Below are 10,916 nucleotides of genomic sequence, written 5' to 3'. Positions count from 1 at the left end.
CGTTTATCAATCATTATCCAAATCCTAATCTAAATCTACAATCCTACAGCCCTAAAGGTACTCAGCAAGTACTGTATGGCATGCGCGTGTATGTCGCACGTGTCAATGCAAGGAACTTGCCGATACACCGCATGCGAGCCACAAATGGATCCGAGCACACAAAAAGCTTAAACTAGTAAGCTCAAAGATGACGATGATGTGTCACTCACCGCTCTACGCTTGCTTCGTGGAGGATTCCTCGCCGCGAAGAAGAAGGAGACGCCGCTTCGCCGCGCTCAACCGCTTCACCCCCTTCGCGCCGTCGCAATGCTATATCGCACACACACACACACACTCTCTCTCTCACGCATACACACACACAAGGAGATGAAGAAGAAGAAGATGGAGATGGAGCAAGAGCACTCTTCTATTGCACAAATGAGAGAATGAGTGAATTTTAGGTTTAGTTAACTTTTATATGAGCTCGCCCCATTCACACTTGGGCGGCCATGGTTAGCCAACTAATCCCTTGAATGTTCCAGTTAGAGTGCGCCTCTCATCGGCGATCACTCTTACCTTTTTCCTATTGGATCGACAAGCCCGGTACCTGACTCTACCAAGTAAATAATACAACGTCTGTCATAGGTAATATGGTGTCCGTGAGCTGTGAGGGTTAACACTAGCAAAGCAAGAACCACATACAATCCGTGTGACGTAGCTGACCCGACTAGTGCTGTCATAAAATCTAATACCTAACCAACCCAAATGATTTTCTCATAATAAACTGATCATTTAATGTGGGAGAATAAATGGGAACAAGGGTTAGAATATAGACATGTGTTTATGGATTTGTATCAACACGGGGACAAGGTTAAAAGGGGTACAAATGAGAGATGGTATGTTAAAGAGCAATGCTACCTCATGGAGCTTAAAGACCGTAGGGTTAGCTTCAATAAAGACCTCCAAAAGTTAGTGTTCAAAAGTCCTTTGAACTTAGGCAAGCTAATGCTGACCTTGAGGTGGGAATCCTACCCAAGCATGAGGTCCTTGTTGGCTTGCTAAGTGTTAGTGGGAACCTTACCCAAAAGCTTGAGGTGTTTCTCACATGCTTAAATGACTAAAGTTCTTGAAGTATACAATTCAAAGATAACTCTCAAGAGGCATGAAAGTTTCCATGCTTGATTGACTAAGTCCTTGAAGTATTCCATTAAACCAAATGACTTAATAAGCATAAAAGACACATGTTCAAATGATCCTCCACATGTGGCCCTCATGATGTGTTTGAATGCTACTGGATAGTTTTTAAAGGGGACTAATGAGAATTTAGATGCATAAAAATAAATAATTAAGTTCTTTCTCTCAAAGAGGAAAAAAGAGCACACATGTACAAATGAAATAATAAAATAATACAAGAGAGAGAGAGAGATAGATAGAGAGAGAGAGGTGTGGACCAAGCATGAGAGGGGGGGTATACTCCCCCCCCCCCCCCCCCACACACACACACACATTCTCTCATTGTGTGGAGTGCAAAATGCAAGAGCTCCATCTCCTTCTCCAAGCTTGTTGAGAGGTGGAAAGCCTACACCAACACTCTTGGCTATGGAATACAAATCCGACCAAGACCCATGCTTTAGCTTTCCATCTTCTTCATCTTCATTACTATGCTATTATGCTATGCTAAGCAAGAAGAGTGATGATAACTAAGGAACTATTTCTTTCTCCTATGGATGATTCTTCTTCGTCTTCCCTACCCTCATTCTCTGCTAGCTCTCTCCACCTTCGAAGGTGTTTGAGGCCTTGGGATTGAGGCTTTGGATAGTTAATTCTTTTTGATAAGTTTATGTTAAGCTCATGATGCATGAAGCTTTCCATCTTCATAGCATCACCAAGGTCACAAGGAACACAAAGATTGTATTGTAGCAAGTCTCTCTGGATCGGAAAATCTATAATATAAACGCCTTTTGGAGGGGGGACCGGCTCCAAGTAAATCTGGTCCTCAACTATTGTCATGTTCTCTAATACTCTCTCTCTTGCAAAATTATTGTTCATGCCAAGTTAATTAAGTACTTTATGTTTCTACCATCAATTAAGCTATGGGCAACCCTACTTTGCAAGCCAAAGTTACTCCACAACTTTGTGCTTATGGGATTTATCTTTCTCTCCAAGAGGAGAGAGACCTTAGGAGGCCTCTTGACGAGACCCTCAAAAGAAGACTCTCTCCCATACGAGAGGAGGAGTCCAAAGAACAAGAAATTAATGAATGCCTATGCTCCTAGAAGATGTGGCTCCACAAAGACGGTTGTCTAGACGATCGCCAGCTCCTCCCAATAGGAAACGGTCAACACAAAGTCCTTCTTCTCGTCACTCCAAAAGGGAAGAGAGGAAACAAAGCAAAAAAAGGTCAAGGAAGAGGTTACCCTCTTTTCCTTCTTCTTCACCTTCCTCCTCTCCCGACAAAAGCTATGGCTATTATCCTAGAGAATACAAGAGGAGAGGACATCGCAAATCATACCCTGCATGGCGACGATCACAAAAGCTCAAGAAGTTCAAGAGGGAGGAAAGAGTATCTCTTTTATCACCTATGATGGCACCTTTGGTGCCACCGACAAAGTCATCCAACATGATTTTATGAGGCCTTGGAGACAAGGGCTTCATGGAGTCCTCCAAGCTAGACCATGTAGCTATGCACTTCCAAAAATCGGCTCGTCAATGGTGGGCTAGCCTTCGTGGCAACCGTGAAGCCCCAAAGACATGGAAAACTCTATGAGTTTCCATCATAAAGCAATTTCTTGCAAGCGATGAAAAGGAAAAAGTACTTACCAAATGGCGCAGTTTGAAGCTTCTCTCACATGAGTCTATTCACAAATATGTGGACAAGTTTTGGGATTTACATCTCAAGGCTACTGTCTTCCAAAAGATAGACTTTGGCGAGCCAAAGCAACAATTTTTTGCGGGATTACCTGAAGAAATGGCTCAGTATGCTAACTCCCAATGGCCTGGTTCTATTGCCGAAGTAATTCACCACACCATGGTTGCTTCTCGCATCAATTTCCAATAAGGGGCTAGACAGAATGTCAAACCCATGGAAAACAAAGACAAAAATGATGTAAAGGGGTAAACCAATGGCCAAAAATTCTCTCCAAGGCACTTCCTGCAACAACAAAATAGGTCCAAGGAGAAGGGAGTTTACAAAGGTAAAAACAAACTCTCTCATGAAGAGCTTGAAGCTTTTAACAAGGACCATAAGTGTTTTAAGTGTGGGGAGCAAGGACATGGCTATCGTTCTTGCCTTAAGGAAAATGGTTGCAATGAGACTCCTAGGATTTCCACTATCGAAGTTCCAAAAGAGGATGCTCATTGCAAAGGATCATCTCTCTCATATGCTTGGGGAAAGGTAAGGGAGCATGATGCCTTCATCTTGTTTGACCCTATCTCTACTCACAACTTCATATCAATAGAGTTGGCCACCAAGTTGGACATTCAAGCTTTCAAGATGGGAGATATCGTAATGGCTGACATAGCTTTCAAAGGACAACAAGCCTTCATTACTCCCTTGATTGGGAAGTTGAGGCTTCATTTCCAAATCTATGTCGACAAAGAAGACTTTTTCATCTCTCCTCTCCAACATGAGGATGCTATCCTAGGAGCGCCATGGTTTGATCGCATGGCTGTGAACATGAAGTTCCTTGAAAGGAGAATATACTTCACCTACAAGGTAAAGAACATGTATATAGATGTTAATGAGTCTGGTCGTACTACACCACTTGTAAATTCACCAACTTTTGATAAGTCAATGAAAAGCTCGATTTTTGCGTACATGAATTTGTCAAAGAATCCACTAATAACGCTAATCATTTATCAAATGTAAATGGTAGGAATCAAGAAGAGTTAGACTTGTTTAACTTTTTAACAGGATTCCAAGATGTGTTCATCGATGATATCCCAATAGGACTTACCTCCAAATTGAGGGGATGATGACCATCGAATTGAGCTCCTATCAGGAAGCTCACCGCCTAACAAGCCTCCTTATCGAGTTTCCGAAGCTCAACAAGAAGAGATTATGAGGCAAGTACAGGAATTGGTAGAAAAAGGGATGGTGAGACCTAGCTCCTCTCCCTTTTGTTCTCCATTCCTTTTAGTGCAAAAGAAAGATAGTACATACTGCATGAGTGTGGACTCTCGTGCACTAAACCATATCTCTATCAAAAATAGATTTCTCGTATCTTGGGTAGAAGATCTGTTTGATAAGCTACAAGGCTCTACCTACTTTATAGGGATTGACCTTAAAAATGGCTATCATCAAATAAGGATATTGGAGGAAGATATCCTAAAGACCGTGTTTTGTATAACGTTTGGTCTTTATGAATATCTAGTCATGCCTTTTGGCTTTACCAATGCACCTGCCACATTCAATCATTTGATGGAGAAAATATTTAGACCCTACTGCAAGTTTACTGGAGTGTTATTTGATGATATCATCATCTACTCCAACTCCTTGGAGGAACACAAGAAACATCTGCAAGTGATTTTTCAAGCAGTGAGGGAGAACAAGCTTTTTCTCAACCAAAAGAAAAGCAAATTTTTTCTTAAGAGATTCAATACTTAGGTCATATTATCTCTCAAGATGGTATCCATATGGATCCATGGAAGTTAGAGGTAATAAAATCATGGCCTAATCCAAGGAGTCTACATGAGCTAAGAAGCTTTATTGGTATGTGTGCATACTATAGACCCTTCATAGCAAAATTTTCTCAAATAGCAAGACCAGTACATGACTTAACAAAGAAGAATGTTAAGTATTCATGGACTACTAAGGAGAAAACATCTGTTGACAAGCTCAAAGAGAAGCTTATCTCTCAACCAGTCCTCATGCTTCCAGAGCTCTCAAAGCCATTTGAGGTCCAATGTGATGCTTGTGGAGATTGCCTTGGAGAAGTCTTGATTCAAGAAGGGCATGCCATAGCATATGAGAGCCGAAGGCTATATACAGATGAACAGGTCTTGGACATTTATGAGAAAGAGCTTTTAGCTGTTCTATATGCTCTAGACACATGGAAGCATTATTTATTGGGGACTCCATTCATTTTACGAACAGACCATCAAAGTCTCAAATACTTCACGATGCAAACAAAGTTTTTCAACAAATAAATGAGGTGGAAAAATTTTCTTTCGCAATTTAATTTTCATATTGCTCACATTGCTAGTTGCACAATCAAGTGGCTGATGCACTATCACGACGACCAAAAAGTTAATGCTGTGTCTATAGTAACTCACAATGATCTATCTTCTAAGATAGATGAGTATGCTATTGACTTTGACTTTAAAGACATAATCTCAGCCTTGCTTTCTGGAAGAAAGAGGAACCATTCACCTTGCAAGATGGTTATCTTCTCCATGCCAATAGGCTATGTGATACCCACTCCCTTTGTGAGAAAGTCATGTATGAATCCCATGCTCCTCCCTATGCGGGGCGACGGTGCCAAAACGTGCGATCGATTGCCAAGCCTTACCATATCAATACTAGCAAAGAAAAAACCACATACATAAAATGTCAATCCGTGTGATGTAGCTGACCCGACTAGTGCTGACATAAAATCTAATATCTAACCAACCCAAATGATTTTCTCATATTAAATTGATCATTTAATGTGGGAGAATAAATGGGAACAAGGGTTAGAATATAGACATGTGTTTATGGATCTGTCTCAACACGGCGCCAAGGTTAAAAGGGGTCCAAACGAGAGATGGTATGTTAAAGAGCAATGCTACCTAATGGAGCTTAAAGACTGTAGGGTTAGCTTCATTAAAGACCTCCAAAAGTTAGTGTTCAAAAGTCCTTTGAACTTAGGCAAGCTAATGCTGACTTTGAGGTGGGAATCCTACCCAAGCATGAGGTCCTTGTTGGCTTGCTAAGTGTTAGTGGGAACCTTACCCAAAAGCTTGAGGTGTTTCTCACATGCTTAAATGACTAAGGTTCTTGAAGTATACAATTCAAATATAACTCTCAAGAGGCATGAACGTTTCCATGTTTGATTGACTAAGTCCTTGAAGTATTCCATTAAACCAAATGACTTAATAAGCATAAAAGACATATGTTCAAATGATCCTCCACATGTGGCCCTCATGATATGTTTGAATGCTAGTGGATAGGTTTTAAAGGGGTCCAATGAGAATTAAGATACATAAAAATAAATAAGTAAGTTATTTCTCTCAAAGAGGAAAAAGAGGACACATGTGCAAATGAAATAATAAAATAGAGAGAGAGAGAGAGAGAGAGAGAGAGAGAGAGAGGTGTGGACTAAGCATGAGAGGGGGGGGTATCCTCTCCCATACACACACACACACACATACACACACACATTCTCTCATTGTGTGGAGTGCAAAATGCAAGAGCTCCATCTCCTTCTCCAAGCTTGTTGAGAAGTGGAGAGCCTACACCAACACTCTTGGCTATGAATGCAAATCCGAGCAAGAGCCATGCTTCAATGCTTAAGCTTTTCATCTTCTTCATCTTCATTACTATGATATTATGCTATGCTAAGCAAGAAGAGTGACGATAAGTGAGGAACTATTTCTTTCTCCTATGGATGATTCTTCTTCCTCTTCCCTACCCTCATTCCCCGCTAGCTTGGGACTGAGACTTGGGATAGTTAATGCTTTTTGCAAAGTTTATGTGAAGCTCGTGATGCATGAAGCTTTCCATATTCATAGCATCACCAAGGTCACAAGGAATACAAAGATTGTATTGTAACAAGTCTCTCTTGATGGGAGAATTTATAATAAAAATGCTTTTTGGAGGGGGGACTGGCTCCAAGTAAATCCGGTCCTCAACTATTGTCATGTTCTCTAATACTCTGTCTCTTGCAAAAGTATTGTTCATGCCAAGTTAATTACGTACTATGTTTACTAATCTCTCAAAAAACCCAAGTCTAGTGAGCTCTCACCTAGATCAGTCTCAAGTGTGTGTCAAACACCAAAAGCTAACCTTCTTACTGCAAGCCTAATACAATGATTTTGTATAACTATAGTGCTCCAAATGCGACAAAAGTTTCTACCTGGAATGTGTAGAGTATACTCACCAACCTCATGTGCTCAAAATCCATATATGACACTTGGATAGAATCACGCCAAAGATAAGCATCCTATTTTGGGCAAGTCAATTTGGCCTCCGAAGCACTCTATAGATGTCTTAGGACTTGTTCTATCTACTCCTATGGTTAAAAACTAGTTTTTATACGTGTATAGAGCGTAAGGAGTGAAAACAGCTCATAGATAGACACTGTTAAAAACACAACTTCATTGCGAGAGACTTACGTAGAAACGAAGAGCTTTCACCTGTGAGTGTGTTGATATGTTTTAAATTGAAATGCAACTTTAGATGAGGGAGACACAAAGGAATGAAACATGAAAGAGTTTATCAAATTGTATTGAAACATATGCTCAACTTGCATTATCCAAAACTTAAGTCCAAAGATACAAATTGGGTTTTATACCTTAGCCAAGGTTTGAGAATTGAAATCCTAACTAAATGGCTAGGTACAAAGTCTAAGAACCGCAAATAATTACAAATCTAGAAGCTCTTTGCCCCTTTTACACTTTCAATATATAAATATGATACAATAAGTATGAACTTTTCAAGAATTCAAAGTAATAAATAGAGTTTGGATACAATGAGTGGCTAACATGATAAAAGGATGATAGTGATGATCCTATTAACTGAGTGGCTAACAATACCATTTGCACCTTAAAACATGATAGAAATGAAAGCAAAAGAAGGTCACTTAGTTCTTTATTCTTTTGTTTATGCTAAATTGAAGGACATGGTGTAAAATTGCAACTGTGACATGAAATCATGCATGTCATTGATCTCTCTCTCCCTCTCTCCCCAAATTACAAAAGCATGTTCCTCTTTAAGAGAGCAGATTATACTCAACCATTTCCATGCTTGAGCCTATTCCCTTACCAACAATCTTTACCATACTACCCCCTTGCATTGAGGCCATGTAGGAAAAACTCTTTTTGTATGCACATTATGTCCCTTGAAAATTTGAGAGGATGACCATCATATCGAGGGTATAAATTACATTAAGTATTCTTGACACATCAAGGTTTGTGTTTGGATCTTGCTATAGTTGAGAGTTTCAACACAACTTGCAACGGTGTTTTTAAAACCCTTCCCATGCATTCTTTCTATAGACACCAATACACATGTCGTCTTACTATAGAGGATAATCCCCATATCTCATTCCTTCACCATTTTTTGGCTAATCTCAATGCATGGCTAATCAGACTATTTTTTACTTATTCCTTTTGATGTGACTTGGCATACGCATTTGATACGTCCATTGTGTAGTTCATCTAAGCTATTCACTTTGTCTACACCACCTTCGTATTGAGTGTGGTTGAAATAACCAATACAATCTTTGTAGTGGGTTTTCTCCATGGCGTGTGTAGACTAGATAACCAAGCTGTCATACTGGCTTGCAAACCAAGACATGTGATTATAGATAATGTGTTGCACACAAAGCAAGCATAAACATTATAAGGATACATCTTTGCAATTAAAAAGACTAGCAAGTCATGAAACCAATTATATTACCATATTCAAAACCACTAAAAAAATCAAAAAATTATAGACAATGTGCCTCCAACTGTGTGCCACATTCAAGGTACTAACTAGTACCTTGAAGGGGAATTTTAACTTATTTGGAATGCATTTTCAAAAGCATACAACCTAAAAACATAACATTAGTTCACCTTAAACATAATGTTGGCTCACCTTGAGAGTTGCAAGAAGAAAAATGTTGCAGTCAAATTGCACACTAAAGTTTCTGGGATCATTTTAGCCCAATGCTTACATCCAAGGCTCTATTCATGAGTGTGATTGTGACTCACTCAATCTTCATCTCCTTTACAATCTTGCACTCATCTAGCTTGATACCAAATTTAGGACACCGTTGCACACTTTGAGAGTAATAGCAAACAAGTGCACAGTGTATGTTTGTAGAGCACTAAATCATAATATATATATTTTTACTAGTCGTATACTAGTTCCTCCACTCTTGACAATGTATATGTCAATTAAATGTGGAAAGGACTAGGCCAATGTTTGAATCACCCCCTCATTCATTTCCCATCTTTTCTTTTAAGTAGAGAAAGGGTTTCGAAGTAGCGTATGTTTGATGTGAATCTTTGTGACCTGTTTTTGCACAAACTTGAATATGAGTTAGAAATCTAAGCCCTATCCTAGTGGAATAGCACCGTAGATGATGTCACATACTTGTAAATGGTAGTATATTGTTTATTTGATATACTAGATTTCATCCAAATTTGACTAAACACCCCATGCATGGAGTTGGTTCTACATTAAAAATTTGTTTTGCCAACTATCTTTCCATAATTCTTGTCATCCAAGAGGCCAACAACATTTTTTTAGTATAATTCTTTTTCTTTGTTGGAGACTTAGTGCCGGTTTTTTTTCTTGTCTTGTTTTGTAAGCTTCTTGATGGTTTCCTTAGTACCTTCAACTTATTGAGAACGTTGCATGACATTCTAGTGTAAGCACACATTCTTGTCGCATGCAATGTCTCTCTCCCATTGCAAAACATTATCTTGTGCAGTCAATTGCATGGTGTAGCCAGGCAAGACATTGTGGCCCTCTTCCACATAGAGCAAAGAGGTTATATCCTTGAAAGGTGGAGTGATGTTTGCGAGAGGATGCTTAGGACACATTCTTCTATCCACGCAAATGTCCACTTTTTCATGCCATATGATCGATAGTTCTCATTCAAAGCTTCAAAATTAGTGTTTTGTTTGTTAAGGATGTCATACTCTTTTACAGAGGTTTTTGGACCACTCTCTAGATTCATGAGGTAAGAGGACTAGAGATACCTGGGACTTTTTTGCTCGAGTTAGGTAGACACAAAAAGAGAGGCTGATGAGAGGAGAGTTTAGTCAATCTCAAAGATGGATCACGAAGTTCTTTAGAGCGGACATTGGGCAGACGGAGGAGTAGCTACCACACCAAACCTTACATTCTCCTCACACAAGAGGCACTCCGATCAATTGAGCGACCGAGCTAGGGATATTTGAAGGTGCTGCAGGAAGCGTGTGCAAGTGCAAGTGCGAGAGCAGAGAGAGAGAGACTTGCTTTGGGTGGAGCGCACAACAACGTTATCCTGTTGTAGCTCGTTATTCTATTGTATTAAAGAATAAGTGTATATTGGTTAAGTTAGTAGATGGGTTAGTAGTAAGTGGGATGTCCGGCCAATTGGCCTAAATCCGGCCTAAATCCCAACAAACTCCCACTTGAAGGCCAACGCAGCCCAAGTGACCTGGTATGTACAACTGTGAAGCAATATAGTGGCTTCAACCTATACCCATCAACTCACTGCAATGTGTAAACCACTTCAAAGCTAAGTCTTTTGTCAAAGCATCTGCTGGGTTGTCGTCAGTGTGTACCTTGACCAAATCAATGAGCTTATTGGCCAAGAAATCTCTCACGAGATGATAAGATGATACCTGACTTCAATGTGTTTCGATTTGGAGTGAAAAATGGGATTCCTTGCCAATGCAAGAGTACTATGACTATCACAATATATCACTGGAGTCTCATAAATGCCAAGATTTATAACCAAGCGAGATAACCATAGAGCCTCTTTACTTGCATCCGACAATGCAACATGCTTTTCTTCCATAATGGAAGACAACGTACAATCTTGAAGACATGACCTCCAAGATATTGCTGCTCCAACAAATATGAAGACATAGCCAGATGTCGATCTCCTTTTGTCAACACAACCCACATAGTCTGCATCCGCATAACCCATGATTGATGCATCACTGTTTTCGATGCATAAACACCTATCGACTGTACCTTTGAGGTGCCTAAGAATGTGCTTCACTGCTTCCCAATGCTTGCTGCCAGGATTTGTCAT

The sequence above is a fragment of the Adiantum capillus-veneris genome, chromosome 6 (assembly GCF_014529385.1).
Source record: "Adiantum capillus-veneris isolate H3 chromosome 6, ASM1452938v2, whole genome shotgun sequence".
In the NCBI taxonomy this organism is placed as follows: domain Eukaryota; kingdom Viridiplantae; phylum Streptophyta; class Polypodiopsida; order Polypodiales; family Pteridaceae; genus Adiantum; species Adiantum capillus-veneris.
The sequence above is the reverse complement of the archived record's forward strand: the minus strand, read 5'-3'. Positions refer to the sequence as shown.